General features: G+C 44.4%; 1 protein-coding gene across 2 annotated transcripts in view; it reads right to left on the bottom strand.

Moving 5' to 3' along the window:
• Window positions 1-22,185, bottom strand: part of ppp2r3b (protein phosphatase 2, regulatory subunit B'', beta) — a 143,611-nt gene that overhangs the window by 68,268 nt on the left and 53,158 nt on the right. The window lies entirely within an intron of this gene.

Here is a 22,185-nt window from a genome sequence, read left to right as displayed (position 1 = left end):
TCTCTTGACCAATATTTATTCTTCAATCAAGATCACTAACATATTATTACATTTCTATTTTCAGGACCTTGGTTATGTGCAAATTAACTGTTCCAAGAATCCCTACAGTACAGAAGGAGCCCACACCAACCCTCTGAAAGAGCGCCCTATCTCTTTTTTAATATATATAAGAGCACCCTATCTCGGCACACTTCCTCACCCTGTCCTTGTAACCCCTAAAAAGGCAATTTAGCATGGCCAATCCATCCAACCTGCACATCTTTGGACTGTGGGAGGAAACCCATACAGATACGGATGGAATAGTCACCCAAGACCGGAATCAAAACAGGGTTCCTGGTGCTGTGAGCCACCCAAACTGTTGCATTTTTATATTACAGTTGTCTTCATTGGTTGTGAAGGATTTTGATTTATCTAAAGGCCAAGAAAGGTGCTATATAAATGAACTTTTGTTTTTTCTGGGCAAGTAAAACTGAACGTTTATCCATTGATAGAATTGGAGTTGGATAGTTTTGCCCTACCATCCTTGAATTTTGACAGAAATATAAAAAAAAAGAATGAGCAATAGATGGAGAAACATTGGATTATTTGTGACAAAATTCTGGACTAGCCAAGTGGATTGTAATAGTCCTCCAATCCTCACATTGTCATCTACAGACAACACCTGCCCATCATATACTGACTGCATCAGCATCTTAAAGACTGAGATTGTGGTCTATGATTTTCAGAGTTGTGGAGATTGCACATCTTAACCAAAATGGCCCGAACACATCAGGGTCATTCAACTCGATGCAAACAGACACCATTTTTGCTGGAGTGAGGTCAGTTTCCCCCACAGCACATGACTTAAAATGTTTAAGAACATAAGAACTAGGAGCAGGAGTAGGCAATTCAGCCCCTCAAACCTGCTCCACCATTCAATACGATCACGGCTATCTCTTGGCCTCAACTCCACAACCTTTCAACCCGTTACTAATTAAAAATATGTCTATCTTCTCCTTAAATTTACTCATTGTCCCGACATCCACCACAATCTGGGCTAGTCAATTCCACAGATTCACGACCCTTTGAGAGAAGTAATTTCTCCTTTTAAATCTGCTACCCCTTATTCTAAAACTATGACCTTCCATTCTAAGTTGTCCCACAAGAGGCAATATCTGCTCCACATCTACTTTGTCAACACCTTCTATCGTCTTATATACACCTCAAATACCTTCCTCTCAATCTTCTAAAATTGAGTGCATAGGCCTAAACTGTTCAATTTCTCTTCACAAGACAGACCCCTCATCTCTGGGATCAATCGAATGAATCTCCTCTACAACTACATCCCTCATCAAATCAGAGGACAGAAACCGTACACAATACTCCAGGTGCGGTCTCAGTAATGTCTTGTACAGTTGCAGCAACATTTCCCTACTTTTACACTCTATTCCTTTCTTATTGCCTGCTGTACCTTCATACTAGTTTTCTGAGATTCATGCACATGGACACCCAGATCCCTCTGCACTGAAGCACTCTGAAGTTTAGATAATAAATTGCCGTTCCATTTTTCTGACCAAAATGGACAACTTCACACTTATCCACGTTAAATGGCATCTGACAAATTTTGGCCCACTCACCTAACCTATCTATATCCATTTGTAAATTTCTTATTTCCTCATTACAACTTACTATCCAACCTATTTTAGCTTCATTTGCAAATTTGGCGATAGTATCTTTACAACCAAGTCATTGATATTTATCGTAAATCGTTAGGGCCTGAGGACCGAACCATGTGGCTCCCCACCAATTACACCTTGCCAACCAGACCAATTTATCCCGACTCTCTTGCCTTCTGTCGTAAGCCAGTCTTTTATCCAAGCTAATAAGAATGACATTGATGCACGTAATATGATGGATAATGTCCATGGCACGTTCAAGCTGTCAAGTTATTTAAAACCTCTGCTCTTTATATTTGCAACCAAAACATTGTATTCAGAGTTGAAAAAAGAATTGTTGCTTGTAATTTCAATAGCTGTTTGTTGACAGAACCGGAGGGCTATCATTATTGTATTATTGCTGCTTGACTGCTTCCACAACCTATCATCACAGTGGGGAACGGGTTGTTGTACGTTTCTAGGTTGACTGACAGCTCCAAGATATTAAGGGATTAGTAGTCCTTGAAATGCGGCTATGAATACAAGTGCTTGTTTTTAATAAGAGTTAAAGACTTTTCAGGTCCACGATGGATACTGGGTGAGTTGGCATGGACAAACGTTATTGTGTTATGAGTTGGCTGGAGATGGCACAAAGTTGGCATAAGGGCTATAAGGAATCAAAGGTAGAGGGCTATAAGTTGGCACGGAGGATACAAAGGGCCATGAAGGAGTGGGCTGGACATAAGGTGGGATACATAGATATTGGGGAGTGGGTAGGGGGTGAGAGGTTGTAAAGGCGATAACTACTTTTATCACAATTGGGTCAAAGTTCTCGGGCATCAGTCTGTCTTGGAACTCAGCTGCCTGTGGTCACCTCTGAACTGTTTCTAGTGGGGGGGGGGGGGGGGGGAGAAGGGAGTGGGAGATGGTGGAGGAGAGCTTCACTCCAGCACGCCCCCATCCTCTTGGAGCAAAAATCCAGCCATTGGTTGTGGGGGTGGTGGGGGTTGTTCCTGGGACCGGTTCAGCGAGATGGAAAATTTTTCAACTCTGTGCACTTGCCTCGAGAGCAAAATCTGGGCCTGTGATCGATATTTCACAAAATGACAATGCACCTTGGAACAGGTAAAGACCAAAAGGACGAAAATTTACAAAACAATTTTTACAAGCCTACGTCCATTCTATACTGCGATATGACATGTGGCGCATATGCATCGTCTCTAATAAAGGCTTGTAAACAAAGGAGAAACAGGATAAAAAGAGAAATGGGTGTGCTGCTGCAGGTATTCCTCAACTCTACTGTACACCAGGCTTGGAGCTACACCACATCTATAGCACTGGAACAGGGTTAAACAGAGAAAACGTAAACAAACAAAATAATTTTAAATGCAAATCCTTAACCCAGGGATAGAAAATGATCTGAGGAATATTTAGGAAGCAAAAGAGGAGGTCATGTTTTCCACAAGCATTATCTTATTTCCAGTAGGATTTGCATTTTTCCCTTTTCTGCTTTAATTACAAATTACATGTACTGTACTGAAAACTGGAGGCAGATATGATGGCTGGCAAAGAGCACAGTCAAACTAAACTATTTGGTTTCAGAGGCATCAAAAATGGTGTCGAGGGAAAGATTAGGAATGTTGATGTACATAAAGATATTTTGCACCGCAGCGAGTAAGAGAACAATTAAATGGCTTGCAATTTCAGACAGCCAATACACAAAAAGAAAATTTTCCCTCGTCCACAGAATAAGTGTAACACACTAAAGTTCCGAAGAGCTCCTCAGCTGCTAGAGAAAACCCCGAAAAGGATGCATTCTGCAAACTAATTCAACTTGTATCAGGTTTAACAGACAACTGTCCAAAATGGCAAGCATCCAATTTTCTATTTACACTGTATGTGCACAGCAACAAGTGTTCCTTCTTCATTGAAAACCAGATAAAATGTTTACTGAGATTATTTCTCAGGCAATTTAAATATTATTAGCAAAAGAAAACCAATGTTCCATGTAACTTGGAAGAGAAGGAGCAAGTTTCCCTTCTGGCCAATATTCCTCTCTCATTCAAAGCATCAAAAGCAGACCAACTTGTTATTCAGCTCACTGCTATTTGGTGCAAGAAACGCCACCAACCATTGTACGTGACCTTTCGATCTCACAAAATCCTTCAATCCGGTCAACCACAAGGGCTTATGTTGTAACCTGCCCGGTTCCTATTGGGTGGGGCCAAGCTTGAGGAATATGGGGCGCGATTCTCCAGACTCACGACGCGTCGGAGAATAGTGGGCGGCGCAAATTTTTACGGCCACGCTGGTCCGATGCCCTCCCGCTATTCCGCCCCCCACCCCCCACGGCCGCCCCCGACACAAATCGCTGCTCGCCATTTTTTTTACGGCGAGCAGCGATTCTCCCCTGGCCGATGGGCCGATTTCCAAAGCCTTTACGGCCGTTTTTACAAACTAAAAACACACCTGCTCTCACCATTGGTAAAAACGGCCGTAAAGTGCCGTTCTGGGGAACCATGGCACCGATTGGCACGGCCGCACCATGGGTGGCATGGGCCCGCGATCGGTGGGCACGGATCGCGGGCAGCGGGTACTTACCCTGCGCACCTGTTTTTACTCCGCCGCCCTAATGGATCCGTCCGCGGGGCTTCTGAGGGGCATAACGGCCTGCGCATGCGCGGGTTTCACGCATATGCGTGATGACGTCATCCGCGCATGCGCGGATTGGAGTCGACAATCCGCGCATGCGCGGCTGACGTCATCATACGCGTCAGCCGTCGCTAACTTTGGCGCGCGGGCCTAGCGAAATTCGTTAAGCCCGCGATGCCGGAGTTCACGGCCGCGCGATGCTAGCCCCGACCGGGGAGCAGAATCGGGTCCCGGGCGGGGGCTCGGAGGCTGCCGTGAAACACGGCCGTTTTCGTGGCAGCCTTCACGACCCGCCGCCCTTGGGGAGAATCGCGCCCATGAGCTCACCCGATAAGGGGGTGGGGCTATTGTTAACCTTTCAGCTATATAAATAGAGCTGGCCAGTTTGGTCACGGCTAGCGAGGGAACCAGTGGTGAACTACTGGTGCTGTGTAAATATTGTTGTAAATAAAGGTTACTTTCTGTTTGACTCAACAAACAAGTGGACTCTTTTGTGGCCCTCTCAAAAGCCAATTAGTATTCTGCCCAAACTTGGCTTCCCTCAGAAATGCATCACCATCCCCTTCTCCTCCAAGATAGCATGTATACCGTCATCCTTATCATTTATCACTAACCCTTAGTCAGTGAGGTCAAACAAGGCTGTGTTATTGCACCAATCCTCTTCTCCATTTTCCTCGCTGCAATACCGCACCTACACTTCAGTAAATTATCCACAGGTATGTAGATAATCTACAGAACAGGTGGGAAACTGTACAACCTATGTCACCTTTAATCCCAAACCACTGCAACCTCAAATCATAGAGATTCAGTACGCGGATAATGCTTATGTATGCATTTATTGAGAAACAGCTCCAGGTCGTTGTTGACTCCTTGCCTGATGTATATATGAAAAACTGGGTCTTTCACTGGAAAATTAAAGTCATCTTTCAACCAGCATCAACAGCAGAACATCTGCCATCTGCCCCCATCGATTAAAATCGACTACAAGATCCTGGCAAATGTAGACTATTTTCCGTATCGTAGGAAATGAAATGAAAATGAAAATCACTACTTGTCACAAGTAGGCTTCAAATGAAGTTACTGTGAAAAGCCCCTAGTCACCACATTCCGGCGCCTGTTCAGGACCTCCACCCGACGAAGGTAGACATTGTCATCACCATCTCCAAGTACCAGCTCAGAGGAAAAAGAATTTGAGGACCAGAATAAAGTTATGGTTCACCAGACAGTGACCCCAGTGTAACTAACATGCAGAAGTGCCACCAAAGATACCATGAGTTGAACGTCCAAATCCAGTTGCAAGAAAGGCAGTCCAACAACAGTATCCATCGAGGCATTAATCGCTTAAAACCAACTCTGCTGGGCACAGCATCCTGTGGGCTGAACCCAGACTCCCGAAAGCAACTATTCGGAAGTCTGCTACAGCAGGAAACTCCCAAGAAGACAGTGGAAAGGTGTTAGGAATGTTCTTAAAGCATCCCTGAAATGATCAAACATACCCTTTGACTCATGGGAGGCCCTGGCTTGTGACCAACCAAAATGGCACCGCTCATTCAGGAAGACACCAAGCGCATCTAAATCTTCATTAGGAACATGCAGAGATAAAGTTGAGGCATCTGAGGGAGGCACAAACCTCCAAACAATCCATCTACCCAACCCTTCAAGCACAGCCTGCCCAGCATGTGGCAGAGCCTTCAGATCACACACACTAGACTCCTCAAGCGTTTGAATCTATCGAACTAGAGTGAAAGCAAGACATCCCTCAAACCCAAGGAACTGACTAAGAAGGAGATGATAATTTGTGCACACTGCTGCAGTACAATGGAATCAGTATTGGCCACCTGACAATCACTGTACTTCAACATTTACAGCGTGAACTGTTTCAAATATCCCTCTAGTTTTTTGCCAAGTTCAAAGAGCCATTGCTATACTAAGGACATAGCATTCAAATACAAAACCACATATTTACTTGAATTGGCCTATGTATTTTGGTGTATCAGCAAATACAAAATAGGTGCTGACTGAAGAGGAGCGATTACACTCAAATATCCTGGTTCTATCTTATACTGACAATAGTATCCACACTCCAGACAAGACTTTATTCCAAGATCAATTCCGCACTCAGATTTACAAGGCAAATGGAAATTTGACTCCAGAGCCTCCCACTTCTTTAAAAAGGCACAGCCCATGTGATGTTGCAATAGATTACTTCGACATGCTGCATTCCAGTAGCCACTGGAAATCCAATACTAGGTTCCGATAGCACATCCATAAATTGACTTTCAAAGTGTGCAGAACTTCAGCCACTTCAATAAGGTCAACCTGAAGACAAAGACTGAACAGCAGATATAGACAGACAAGATGCAATGGACACAGCAGCAACCACTTACAATTCTCAAGGTAAAGAAATTCCCCCTTGCCTTTTTTCTCAATCTCTTGGGCCCTTGTCATTGGTTCCCCAAGGAATGAGTGCGGGGTATATGAGCAATAAATTATCTGTCATATGTGCCCAAAATTTCACAGAATGCTGAAGCAAAGTTATTATTATGCTCTCTGCTCCTATTTATAAAAAGGCAAATGAGTCCCAGAACTATTTTTCTCCAGCAGAAAATATTTTGCTGCTTAATATTTTTTCAAACAAGCTTTTTGTTGATGTTCCAATGAAGTTCATAACATAGATACGAATTTCAGAAATTGTCATTTTATGATGCTATAGGCCAATACTTCCTCAGGAAACTAAGGAAATTCGGCATGTCCACATTAACCCTTACCAACTTTTACAGATGCACTATAGAAAGCATCCTATCGGGCTGCATCATAGCCTGGTTTGGCAACTGCTCGGCCCAGGACCTCAAGGAACTTCAGAGAGTCGTGAATACCGCCCAGTCCATCACACGAACCTGCCTCCCATCCATGGACTCCATCTATACCTCCCGCTGCCTGGGGAAAGCGGGCAGCATAATCAAGGATCCCTCCCAACTGGCTTACTCACTTTTCCAACTTCTTCCATCGGGCAGGAGATACAGAAATCTGAGAACACGCACGAACAGACTCAAAAACAGCTTCTTCCCCACTGTCACCAGGCTCCTAAATGACCCTCCTATTGACTGATCTCATTAACACTACACCCTGTATGCTTCAACCGATGCCAATGCTTATGTAGTTACATTGTATATCTTGTGTTGCCCTATTATGTATTCTCATATATTTTCTTGAATTTCGTTTAATTCCCTTTTCTTCCATGTACTGAATGATCTGTTGAGCTGCTTGCAGAAAAATACTTTTCACTGTACCTCGGTACACGTGACAATAAACAAATCCAATCCAATCCATAGTTTTGCTTCTACAGGAACAAGGAGCAAAAAGCTCAAGTAAAGAGACTCATTTTTCCTGAAATAGACATTGATCCTTACTGGAAAAATAAAATGTACTCCATGGTATGAGACTAAATACTTTCATTTCTTCCTTGTAAGAGGTTTAAAGATGGGCGAACCTGGATGGTCAGTATTGGGTCCACTTCTGTTCTTAATTGAAGTGAGATTTGGGACTTGAAAACTTGCTCATAATCGAAGGTACCAAAAAGCTAGGCCGACTGTAAAAGGGTACTGTACATTTTGGCAGAAAATAAGGAATGAGAGAATAATAACACATGTGAATGGACGGAAGGCATTCACACGCTTTCTTCACTGCAGATAGATTAAGCCAAAATAAGTCAATAGTAATTTGAGCTTTATAAATATGGCCATAGTTCCCCGGTTCGGAACCAGGCAGAAACATTAAATGCTTCTCACAAATATGGGCATAGTTTTTTTTAACTCCATGTAGAATACAATAGTTAGGTCACAGTTATAAGACTACCAATATTAGGTGTCCCATTACAGATAGGGCATTACATCCAGAGAACATACAGCATAGGTTCACAGGATGCTAGAGATTTAGAACTATTTACAATGAAGCAGAAAAAAACCTTTTAAAAAAAGGTTAAAAATTTGTTTTCTAAGTTCATTTTTTATGAAGCACAAAATTTATGGTGCTGAATAAATTGAGTTTTGACAGAGTAAATTGAGAAAGACCATCTCCCCTGGTTGGAAAATCACTGCAAACAGTTGCCAATTTAAAATTGCTATTGAAAGGGTGATGAGAAAGGTTTGAGAAATATTTCTACATGGGGGGCTTGATGCACAAGAGATACGTTGCTGTAGGGTGTAGTTGACGAAGTAGATTATTGCAGCTTTGAAAGGAGAAGTGGGGGAGTGGAATTAGTCCAACAAATTGGCAACAGACACAATTAATTGAATGGTTCAACTCTTCTGCGAGATTTCCTCCCGGTTTCGGTCACGTATTGCTCCCATTGCGCAATGGCACTTGTGAAGCGCACACGTCTTTCATGGAAGGCCCATGGAATTTGGTTGACCATGTCTACTCCATTTCATAAATCTCTGTTCTGACTTCCCTATCTCTCCATCAACAAAAGGTCCCTCACCTTAAAATTCCAACACGGTGGGCGCAATTCTCCGCAAATGCAGAGAATCGTAAAGGCTGCCGTGAGGCAGGCCGTGACCCACGGCAGCCGTCACGGCCACTTCCGGGGCCGATTCTCCCCCCCTGGGCGGGGCTAGGAACGCGGCCCCGTGCGTCACGGCGGCGCGGCCTTGACGACAAAGGCCGACGGTTGTCAAGGCCGCATGTCAAGCGTCACGGCGGCTGACGATGTCAGCCGCGCATGCACAGTTGGCGTCTTTCTCCTCAGCCACCTGGCAAGACGTGGCGGCTTGATCTTGCCGGGCGGCGGAGGGGAAAGAGTGCATCTGTTTTGGACTCTGGCCCGACGATGGGTGGGCACAGATCGCGGACCTGTCCCCTCCCGAGCACAGTCGTGGTGCTCCCGTGCCAATCGCCCCAAACGGGCATCTGGCGCCCGTTTCACGACGGCAGCGAGCAGGTGTGTTTGCTGCCATGGTGAAACGGGCATGAAGGGCCGGCCGCTCGGCCTTGGAGAATCGCCGTTCGCCGTAAAAAACGCGAGCGGCAATTTGTGGCATGGGGGGGGGGGGGGGGGGGGAGAAAAGAGAATAGCGGGAGGGCGTGAAAAATGTCGGGAGGCCCTCCCGCTATTTTCCCACCCGGCGTGGGTGGGGGGGGGGGGGGGGGGGGCGGAGAATTGCGCCCGGTGGCTTTATAACAACACATCATCGCCCCATCCATCGAAGTATAGAAGTATGATCACTACTTCCATTCCACCTTGCTTTACCCTGCTCAGGATATCCTGCTCAGAATACTTTATTCATTGTCCCATCAGTTGTGAACTGTAAAATTAAAAATATTTAAGATGTGGGCAACACTGGGGAGGTTGCATTTATTGCCCACCTTGGGGGTGTTCGCAGAATCACAATGCAGAAGAGGCCCTACAGTCTACTGAGTCTGCACCATCAGGTGAAAACACCCGACCTACCAACTAATCCCATTTACCAGCACTTGGCCCATAGTCTTGATGTTCTGATGTGCCTGCCAAATGTACATCCAGGTACGTCTTAAAAGGATGCGAGGCAACCCCCTGGGTAAAAAATATTTTCCCTCACAACCCCCCCCCTCCCAAACCGCTTGTCCTTCACCTTGAACCCGCTTGTCCTTCACCTTGAACCCGCTTGTCCCTCACCTTGAACCCGCTTGTCCCTCACCTTGAACTGGTGTTCCCTCATGAGTGACCCTTCAACTAAGGGGAACAGCTGATCCCCAACCACCCTGCCTATGCCCCTCAATCTTGTACACCTCAATCTTGTACACCTCGATCAGGTCGCCTCTCCGCGATCTATGGAAAAACAAGCTAAGGTTTCTTTGTTCTTCAGAACTTCGTAGTGTCATGCCGTTCATTCATTCCTTCCGTGTATCACCTCACTTTTCAGGGTTAAAATCATCTGTCACTTATCTGCCCATTTGACCATCCGTCTATATCTTGCTGCAACCCAAGACACTCAACCTCACTGTTAACCACCCGACCAATCTTTGTGTCATCCGCAAACTTACTGATCCTGCTCCCCACTGTTCGGTGGGTCAAATCGCTGAAACACCCCTGCAAATATAGCAGAGGCAACATCTGTTTATTCTCCCATATCATTGTCGAAGGCCACAAAAATGTCCATTGCAATTTATATAAAGCCATAAAACGACTAGCGTATAAATTGTGGTGTAGTTTCTTCTGAGCTGTATATTAGCTAGATGGAACTTTGTGATCCTACAACCAATGGAACAGGTCAAGCTCTGCAGTCCAGTAGCGAATGGTTGTGGACAATTAAACAATCTGGAAAAGGTGGTCCACAAATATCCCCTGCTCAAATGATTGGGGAGTAAAGCACCACATTGAAACAGTAAAGGCTGTAGGACCTGCAAACATGTTCAGCCAAAGTGCAGAGTGAATGATCGAGCACCCTCTTGGCATTACAAGTGCCAGTATTCAGTCAATTTAACGCACACACATATCAAGAGGAAACAGCTAAAGGCACTGGATACAGCAACGGCTAAGGGCCCTGACAACACCTGGCAGTAGTACTGAAAGACTTGTGCTCTAGATCTAACCACACCCCAAGCCAATCTGTTCCAGTACAGCTACAATACTGATATTTACCAGACAATATGGAAAATCTGTCCTGGCTACAAAAAGCAAACTGGCCAGTTATTCTTTGCTTTCAATCATCATCATCAAAGTGATGGAAGGTATTGTTGGCAGATTTAGATTGGTCACGAATATGGAGGTACAGTGAAAAGTATTGTTCTGCGTACAGTCCAAGCAGATCGTTCCATACATGTAAAACATAGGAATAACGATAAATGCACAAAGTAAATATATAGACATTGGGTGAAGCTTACATGTATAGTCCTTCCACTGTAAAGAAGATGCGTAGAGAGATCGGTTCAGTCCATAGGAGGGCCATTCTAGAGTCTGCTAACAGCAGGAAAGAAGCTGTTATTGAATCTGTTAGTGCATGTTCTCAGACTTTTGTGCTCGATGGAAAGAGAGAATATCTAATAGTATGTACTCAGCGATGACCAGCTCATCAATGCTCAGTTTGGATTCTGCCAGGGCCACAGCCCTGACCCAACTGCAGTCTTTGCCTAAACAACGACAAGAACCTAATTCTAGAGAGGAGGTGATATCAAGACAGCAATTGAGTGTATGGCATCAAGGAGCCCTAGCAAATTTGAAATTAATGGGAATAGAGGGGAAAATCTCTGAATTGGTTGGAGTCATACCTAGCACAGAGATGGTTGAGGTTGAAGATGAGACAAATCATCTCAGCCCCAGGGCATCATTGCAAGAGTTTCTCAGGATAGTGTTCTAGGCCCAACCATCTTCAGCTGTTGCATCAATGACCTTCTCTCCATTAGGCCAGAAGTGAGGATGTCCGTTGATGATTGCAGTGTTCAGTCGCATTAGTGACTCCTCACTAAATGAAATAGTCCTTGTCCGTATGCAGTTTTCATGTGCTAAATGATGAGCTGCATGCAGAAAAATACTGTTCACTGTATCTCAGTAGGCATTACAATAAACAAATCCAATCCAGAAGATCTGGACAACATTCAGGCTTGGGCTGATAAGTGGCAAATAACATGTGCACCACACAAATGTCGGCCATGACTATCTCCATCAAGAGAAAATCTCATCATTCCCCCATGACATTCAAAAACATTACCATCGCTGAATCCCCCCCATCAACATCACATGACCTATCCCCTTTCTCCTCCCAAATCCTATCCATCAACTACAAGGCACAAGTTTGGAGTGTTGGGAGTGTGGTGGAATACTCTCCACTTAATAAGATGAATGTGCTTCCAATAGCAAGGTAGTCTGACACCATCCAGGGAAAATAAACCTGCTGGATTGATCCAAATCCAGCGTATTCCATCCACAAGATTCATTACAGCATTTCACTAAGATTCCATCGACAGCATCTTCCAAACCTGCAACTTCTACCAACTAGAAGTCAAGGGCAGTTGATGCATGGGAACAGCACCACCACCTACAAGCTCCCTCCAAACCACAAATCATCCGGACATAGAACTATATTGCTGTTCTCTCACGGTCACTGGGTTGAAGTCTTGGACCTCTCTTCATTAGAGATACTATGGGTGGACGTACACCAGGAGAACTGCAGCGGTTCAGGAAGGTGGCTTATCACCTTGTCAAGGGCAATTAGTGGTTTAGTTTGATTTATTGTTCATTGAAAATCATTGTTACACACACACACACACACACACACACACACACACACACACACACACAAGACTATAAAAGACACGAGGCACTCACACTTCATCTAGAGAGTCAGTCAAGAGGTGTTACAATCTCACACCTCCACCACGTGGCTTAGAGCTAGTCTGGTTCAGTCAGACAGAGTAACTACACTTAAGTTGGCAGAGAGTCGAACTCTCAGAGAACTGTGCTATTAGTTCAATAAACCTGATCGAACTAACTTCAAGGTCTGGAGTACCTTTCTGATCTAAGCTGCATCCAGTTGCAGCCAGTGTACCTAACACAACATGATACCAGGAGACTACTAATTTAAGGTGGCTTATCTCAGTCCGTTCCGTGACGACCAGCAAATATATCACGGCACCATGGAAAAGATTCAGGCTCCTCACCAGCTCAGGATCTCCGGCAATCTCAGTGCCAACTGGCGGATATTCAAGCAAACGTTTCTGCTGTACATCGAAGCTTCAGACCTCGAGGGTGTGTCTGATGCAAGAAAGATCACGCTTCTCCTCTCAACAGCGGATGATCAAGCCATTGAACTCTTCAACTCGTTTAACTTCACCGAAGGCCAGGACAAAACAAAGTTTCAGACCATCCTGGACAAGTTCGATTGTCACTGTGAAGTGGACACCAATGAAATCTTCGAGCGCTACATATTCAAACAACGTCTTCAAAGTAAAGATGAATCTTTCAATGCCTTCTTAACTAGCCTCCACCTGCTAGCGCTGTCCTACAACTTTAAAAAAATAAAAATAAATTTAGAGTACCCAATTATTTTTTTCCAATTAAGGGGCAATTTAGCTTGGCCAATCCGCCTACCCTGCACATCTTCGGGTTGTGGGAGTGAAACCCACGCAAACACAGGGAGAATGTGCAAACTCCACACGGACAGTGACCCAGAGCCGGGATTCGAACCCAGGTCCTCAGCGCCGTAGGCAGCAATGCTAACCACTGTGCCACAGTGCTGCCCCTGTGTCCTACAACTTTGGTGATATTGCTGACTCCATGATCAGTGACCAAATTGTGTTTGGCGTTCACTCTGATCCTCTGAGAGAGCAGCTCTTAAAAATCAAAGCATATGAGCCCGCCAGTCGTGATTGAAACATGTACAGTGCATGAGCACGCAACAAAAAAAAACAAATTGATTTTCCCAATACAAATCGGCTGAAAGTGAGAAACTTGCCTCCCATGAGGCAGTGAGTGTGCAGGCCATCTCCCGGATGCAGCGCCTCAGCATTGAAGACATCGGCCATCTTGCGTGCTTTTCCCGGAGCCCCACGCATGCGCAATGCAAAGGGGATAACGAAGCGGCCGACACCCACACTGCGCAGGTGCAGACGTCTGCCGAATTCACTGCTCATGTGCGACAACTTACACCGTGTCACGACGTGCCCGAACTGTGGCAACGCCCACTAAAAGGGGCACTGCCCTGCAAGGCGATGTTTAAACTGTAGGAAGCCTGGACACTATGCAGCCTTGTGTAGGTCAGAGGTCACCGCTCCCAATTCCGACGACGGCGTGTCCAGAATGTGCAATGACGATTACAGGATTCCAATACTGGCAGTACAACGGATCCAGAGGATGAGTGCCTGGAGTCCACCTACTGAGTGGGCATCATTACCACACGTGAACATGCCACACCTAACTCATCTCCATTCAGTCCATTCTCACTGTGGATTCGGAGAACGAATGGCGTGCGGTGATGCAGGTCAACCGCTGCTCCATCCAGTTGAAGCTGGACACAGGTGCTTCTGCCAACCTCCTCTCACAGGCAGACTTCAAACGCATCAAGAAGCCCCCCCCAAGGGCCTTCCAGCAGCCTGCCAGCTCCTGGACTATAATGGTAATGCCATCGCGGCACTGGGGTCTTGCCATCTACTGGTCTCTAACCAGAGTACCCATGCACGGCTAAGGTTTTAAATTGTCAAGCCGGACAAGGCATCCCTACTGGGTGCGCATGCCCACAAAAACCTAAACCTGGTGCAGCGGGTTTATTCAACGACATCCTCCAACGTGGTTCTTCAAGCTGGCATTGACGACATCCTCGCTCAGTATCAAAGAACAAAGAAAATCACAGCACAGGAACAGGCCCTTTGGCCCTCCCAGCCTGCGCCGATCCAGATCCTGGCAAGGAGCTCATCATTGCCGATACACTGTCCCGCTCCATCACCATGCCTAGTGAACCACCGAACGTAATCTGGCAAATTAAGTCACAGGTTGAGTCACAGGTGCAGCTGTGTGCTAGCACCCTCCCGGCATCTGATGACAAGGTGATTCGTATCAGTGAGAAGACAGCCAAAGACCCCCTCTTACAGCGTGTTATGCAACACCTAGCCAATGGCTAGCAAAAAGGGCAGTGCCCTCAATTTTTCAATGTAAAGGACGACCTGATGGTGGTTGATGGGATCTACCTCAAACTGGACCGGATGTAAATTCCACACAGTCTCCAGAGCTTGGTGCTCCGTCAAATCCATGAGGGCCACCTGGGTGTGGAAAAGTGCAGACGCAGAACCAGGCAGGCCGTCTACTGGCCCGGGATCAGCCAGGACATCGCGAACACGGTCCTTAACTGTGCGACCTGTCAACGCTTCCAGCCAGCGCAGAGTAAGGAGACTCTTCAGCAGCATGAATCGAAACCTCTCCGTGGTCCAAGGTTGGCATCGACCTCTTTCATGCAAATGGTCGTGATTACGTGTTAATCACTGATCACTTTTCCAATTACCCTGAAGTTAAGCTCTCAAGACCTCACATCTTGGACCGTCATCAAGGCCTGTAAGGAGACGTTCTCCAGACATGGTATCCCACTCACTGTCATGAGTGACAATGGCCCGTGCTTCAGCAGCCATGAATGGTCTCTGTTTACCCAGTTGTATCAGTTCAAACACGTCACTTCCAGCCCACACTATTCGCAGTCAAATGGAAAAGTTGAGAAAGGGGTACACATAGTGAAGCAGCTCATCTGCAAGGCCACGGATTCTGCATCTGAGATTCACCTTGTGCTGCTTGTGTACAGGGCAACCCCACTATCCACTGGCATATCACCTGATGAACAGGGACCTGCGAACGACACTTCCAGCCATACACGTGCCCAACTTGGATCACCTCCCGATGCTGCAGAAGGTGCAGCAACTCAGAGACCAGCAAAAACAGGGCTATGATGATAGTGTTATCCCCGTCAGACACTGTTCGGGTCAAGATCCCTGATGGAGGCTGGTCAGCTCCAGCTGTCGTTGTTCGACAGGCTTCCCCCCAGCTCATATGTTGTGCGTCTGGCTGATGGTTCTGTTGTGCGACGAAACAGACGGGCACTGCGCAAAGTTGCCTGGCCGCAACCACATTTTCTCAGTTTCCTTCTGTTGTTTTGCCACCTCCTGATACCTCGACTCGCGAGGCCACCAGTCAGGCTTCATCCCACCCATCAAGGCGCTGTCGTCCCCACCACCACCTCTCCAGTTGTCGACCAGGATCAGACGCAAGCCACAGAGACTGGACTTACAAACATTTGACCTGTTTGCTATGTTCTGTGTTCTCGCATTAGACAGCTGTTTTCACATGTACTGTTCACATCCACTGCATGTATTTATGTTAATATTGGCCTATTCGTGTACATACGTTCACATATGTCAGCCAAACATAAAAAAAGGGGCGCTGTCATAATATGCAGGCACACACAATGATATACAGACAAGCAGCTAATGGACACAGAGAACAGGACATGACCAATTAGCAGGCAGGACACTCAGGGGTGGGATCTGACTATAAAAGGCATGAGGCACTCACACTCCGCCTCTTTCCACTGATGAACATCTAGAGAATCAGTCAAGGGTGTTGTTACAATCTCACACCTCCACCACGTGGCTAAGAGCTAGTCTGGTTCAGTCAGACAGAGTAACCACACAAGTTAGCAGAGTCGAACTCAGAGAACTGTGCTATTAGTTCAATAAACCTGATTGAATTAACTTCAAGGTCTGGAGTATCTTTCTGATCTAATCTGCAACCAGTTGAAGCCAGTATTAGACCAGTGTACCTAACACGACAGTTATCACCTGCAAATTTGGAGATAATATATTTAGTTCCCTTGCTTGCAAAAAAAGTTTATTCCTGCCTCCTTTTCAATTTTAGTGTGTATGTGTATGGGTGTGTGTGTGCATATGTGTATGGGTGTGTGTATGGGTGTGTGTATGGGTGTGTGTATGGGTGTGTGTGTGTGTGTGTGTGTGTGTGGGTGGGGGGGGGGGGGGGAGAGGAATGACGAGGACAAGGAAAGAAAACAGAATTTTGACTATTTTGTGCATCTCATCAAGTGATGTTTTTAGCAGTTATTAATATAGAAACGTAAACAAACAATGCATATGGCTAAACACCCTAAAGCATTCAAACAAAGTTCAGAACTTCAACTTATGCTGTAAAGAGAGACACGTGGCCAAAGCTTTTCATTATGTACTCATCAGGACAAACACAATATTGCCGAATTCTCCAGAGTAACATCCTGGTCAGAGGAGTCGACCCAACAACCAATCAGCACCCTTTTCTCCTGAAGAATAAACTGTTTTCACCATTTGAAATTCAACATTCTTGTGTTTGTTCTGATGAGTGTAAGACAAAAAGCTTCAACAACACTTTTTTCCCAGCATTACAGGTGTTATTTAATACCTACCAAACAAATTAGCTTCTAACTGCAAATTGTACACATGCAACTTTCCACGTCTGTTGTTACATCAAAAGAAAAGGTCGTCTCAAATAGATTTTTAAAATTTAGCTATACAACAGTGTGAAAATTGATGTTGTGGAAGACTCACGAAAACAATGTTGAAGTGCCGGTTCACTAAAACCACATGACACTCATTCACATATAGTTAGCGTGTACTATAGTGTCCAAACATTTCCCATCATACCCTGCAGACAAAGCAATCAGTGGCTTAATTTTGGGGGTAGCTGAGAAAGACAATAATTTGTTGGTTCAAGGGAAAGCATGAGAAAAATTTGACTTTGTTTTTGCAACCTGAACCAAAAGTGAAGATCATTGTTTTTTCACCATGTGTATCAAATTACTGATCTTTCCGATTAATTAAAAGGCAGTAATCTAAGATTCAGAGTTATCAAACTGCAGAATCATGCCAAGAAGTTACAGTGGAAGGAATTCATTCACAATCACTTAATTTTCGAGGACTTAAGTATGCTTAAAAAAAAAGATGGATCAAGCTGAACAAAAGAACAAAACTTGGCTACAAGTGTAGGGAAGATGATGCAACAAATGACCTGCCTTCTAAACCCTCGAGGCTGGGGTCAGAGGAGTGAAGAATACTCAATAATTGCCCGGACAAGTACAACTGCAACAACACTAATTACTGCATATCATGCAGAACAGTGTGGAGCGCATGATCAGCATTACAGGCACTAAATTCAAATATCTTTCCCTCCCATACCACTAGAGTATTGTGACTGTTCAATTGGAGGGCAGCTAATAGAACCCTGTTATTCAAGAAGTGAGGTGGAGAGAAAACAGGGAACTATAGACCAGTGAGCCTAATGTCCGGTAGTAGGAAAGTTGCTAGAGTCCATTATCAAGGTTTCATAGCATAGCACGTGGGATGCAGTGGTGTAATCAAAGTCAGTATGGATTTACAAAAAGAAAATACAAATCTACTAGAATTCTTTGAAGATGTAACTAGGGAGAATCGGTGAATGTTGTTTATTTAGACTTCAACAAGGTCTCACACAACATATTACAAAGTTGTCTTTAGATGGATAGAAAACTTGTTAGAAAACAGGAAGCCAAAAGGATTGGCAGGCAGTGACTAGTGGGGTTCCGCAGGATATGAAACCAACAGTTCACATTATATATTAAATGATTTGGATGAGGGAACTAAATGTATTATACCAAGATGATAAAACGTTGGGTGGGAGGGTGAACTGCGAGGAGGAGCAGAAGATGCTTCAGCGGGATTTGGACAGGCTGAGTGAGTGGGCATATGCAGTATAATGTAGATAAATGTGAGGTTACCTGCTTTGGTAGCAAAAAAGGCAGATTATTATTTGAATGGGTGTAAAGGGCAGCATGGTAGCATTGTGGATAGCACAACTGCTTCACAGCTCCAGGGTCCCAGGTTCAATTCTGGCTTGGGTCAGTGTCTGTGCGGAGTCTGCACATCCTCCCCATGTGTGCGTGGGTTTCCTCCGGGTGCTCCGGTTTCCTCCCACAGTCCAAAGATGTGCGGGTTAGGTGGATTGGCTATGATAAATTGCCCTTAGTGTCCAGTATTGCCCTTAGTGTTGGGTGGGGTTACTGGGTTATGGGGATAGGGTGGAGGTGTTGACCTTGGGTAGGGTGCTCTTTCCAAGAGCCGGTGCAGACTCGATGGACCGAATGGCCTCCTTCTGTACTGTAAATTCTATTCTATGAAAATTGAGAGGTGGATACTCAGTGTGACATAAGAACATAAGAACTAGGAGCAGGAGTAGGCCATCTGGCCCCTCGAGCCTGCTCCGCCATTCAATTTGATCATGGCTGATCTTTTGTGGACTCAGCTCCACTTTCCGGCCCGAACACCATAACCCTTAATCCCTTTATTCTTCAAAAAACTATCTATCTTTACCTTAAAAACATGTAATGAAGGAGCCTCAACTGCTTCACTGGGCAAGGAATTTCATAGATTCACAACCCTTTGGGTGAAGAAGTTCCTCCTAAACTCAGTTCTAAATCTACTTCCCCTTATTTTGAGGCTATGTCCCCTAGTTCTGCTAAAACTGATATTAACCTTGGTGTCCTCGTGCATCAGTTGCTGAAAGTAAGCGTGCAGGTACAGCAGGCAGTAAAGAAAGCAAATGGTATGTTGGCCTTCATAGCGATAGGATTTGTGTATTGGAATAGAAATTTACTGCAATTTTATTGGGCATTGGTGAGGTCACACCTGGAGTAGTGTGTGCAAGTTTGTGTCCTTATTTGAGGAAGAATGTTCTTGCTATGGAGAGAGTGCAGCAAACGTTTACCAGGTTGATTCCTGGGATGACAGAATTGTCATATGAGGAGAGACTAAATTGGTTAGGATTATATTCAATGGAGTTCAGAAAAGTGAAAGGGGTTTGGGGGCAAGGAGGGAACTTGATGATCAGCATGAATGGTGGAGCAGGCTCGAAGGGCCGAACGCCTCCTCCTGCTTCTATTTTCTATGTATGTTTCTATGTAATTCACTAAACTTGCACCCCCAAGGCTCTGCAATTTCTGCCATCAAGACAAGTTCAACGATATCAAGGAAATACCGTCACCTTAAAATCACCTGCTGCACTGATTGCATATACATCACAATTACTTCATCATTACTGGGCCAAAATCTCAAAATTCACTGCCTAACATCAAGGTACTCCAAACCCATCAATATTTCCAGACGATCCATCATCACTTTCTTCAACTGTGCAACTTAGACACTGCGAAGACTCCGAACAAAATTGTCAAATTCTGGAGCATGCACACACTCACCAGGAACTGGAATGAAGCCACCTGAATTCACCTGACTGCAGCCTTGATTTTAAAAAAAGTGATTCTGAGAGATATAACAATGGACTAATCTGAAAATGTATTTCTCAAAGCTGCTGAGGCCAAAAAATTGTATGTTTCACGACGCAGATATAGCACTTGGGCGAAGGGAATCAGAGGATATCTACAGCTCTCCTCTGCTTATAGTTCTCCTTTATGTTTGACCACACAGTTTCTGTTTTAATTTCCTTCCTGTTGGTACTGCTTCCAGGTTACATGGAAGCAATATCTCTTGTTTCAATCAAGTTCTCTATCACTTATGCAAGACCCTTTCAAATGTCTGAGATTCCAGAGACCTTGATGAAATTACAAATTTTCCTTAGTGTACTGCTTCTGGTCATCACATAGTTGTTCCAAACAAATGATGATTGTACTTTGGTCATTGTATTTTCCATTGATATTAATATTTAACAAAATTATCACAAACAAGGATGTACCAAAGAATATAATTAAGTGTACAATTGCATCTTCATGGTATAAATTCAGTTAATACCTTTTGGCCTACATCCTCTAGCATCACTTTCAAAAGCTCCAAGTCACCAAAAATAATAATTCACAGCCATTCACATTTAAAAATTCAGAACCTTAAGATATGAAGTAATTTGAACTACCTCAGCAGCAGAAATTGTACGCCCCTGATTTACTAGCTTTGTGATCACACTGGTAGTAAACAATTTCTTAAGATTTTCTACGTGATTTTCTGCCACTTTTATACGATACTGTTATGATGGTTCTGGTGGTTACACGAGCAGTTTTTTGAAAAAAAAAACACTTCATACTGTGGTCAGGTAAAGCTGTAAGCAACTTCAAAACTTTGTTTACAAGAGTGGGTTCCAATTCAGATAAAAATAAATTCCACCTCAGTTAAGAAATGCGACTGAACAGAAAGGAAGGAAAGCAAGGCCAAACCAGTTCATAAAGAAACAAAATGTAGATCTCGCCGCTTCTAGCTTCATGATTTCCTTCCTCAACTCAAACTTCCTCCTATACTAAATATTAGCAATTTCTCAAATTGCACATTAATAATACAGTACCTTTACTGTAGTACAGTAGATCACGGAGGTTGCAAACTGGATCAGCCTGGGACAGGGTCCAGGGAAGGGGATGGAAATCAATGGAATGGAACAGAGTTTGTGACAGAGATTAAATGAAATGGCTTTGGCCGACGAAATTTCATTTCGACCAATACAAGATGCCAGTTAAGCAGATTGACAACATGGAGTCTGTGGAAGTGTCGAGAGAGGTGGTAATCAGGTAGAACGACTAATTTGTCCTAAATCGCACTGCAGCTTACCCAGAAGTGTAAATATGGCAATAATTATGGGCAAGATGTTACAGTTGGTGGAGTTCAGCTGCTCATAGCTGCTTGTAGTGCACTTTTACGTAGAATTAAAAGAGATTTAAAGTCAATTAATTAATAAATCTAGAGTTAAACGTTAATCTCAGTAATAGTGACATGAAACTATCGTTGACTTTGCAAAACCCTTCTGGTTCACCAAATGTCCTTTAGGAAGGACATCTGCTGTCTTTACCTGGCCTCGCCTGTTTGTGACTCCAGACCCAGAGCAATGTGATCAACTCTTAACTGCCTTCAGAAATGGCCTGGCACGTCACTCTGATCAAGGGCAGTTAGGGATGGACAGAAAATGCTGGGCGACCTTACCAGTGATGCCCATATCCCATGAAAATATTTTTAAAAATCCATTTCAGCAAGGGTCCTCGAAATGTAGATCCAGGAGCTGTGTGAGGAGGTCAAGCAACAGTATATTGCTTCAACAAATCAGACCAAAGACCCCTTTGAGAAATAAATCAAAATCAACAAGTGTCCGTTTGCCTTAAATATTCTAAGCAAATTCTAAAATAATAGGGAGAACAAAGAGGAATTAAAGATAGAAATAGAAAGTATATCTCCAATAAATGATTAAAATCACACACTTGTGAAAGTAAATTTTTAGTGCCAGGGAGGTTGCTTGGTAACAATTAAGACTTATCACACTTGGAAATTCGCCTACACTTGACTGGGCAAACACTAACTTTGGCGTATTCAGTAGATAAGTACCATAAGTTCCTGTCTTTGTGTGCTTTATTGCCAAATCTATGAGCTACAAGTACAGCGAAGT

Source organism: Scyliorhinus canicula, chromosome 14 (assembly GCF_902713615.1).
Source record: "Scyliorhinus canicula chromosome 14, sScyCan1.1, whole genome shotgun sequence".
NCBI classification, from domain to species: Eukaryota; Metazoa; Chordata; class Chondrichthyes; order Carcharhiniformes; family Scyliorhinidae; genus Scyliorhinus; species Scyliorhinus canicula.
The sequence above is the reverse complement of the archived record's forward strand: the minus strand, read 5'-3'. Positions and strand labels throughout refer to the sequence as shown.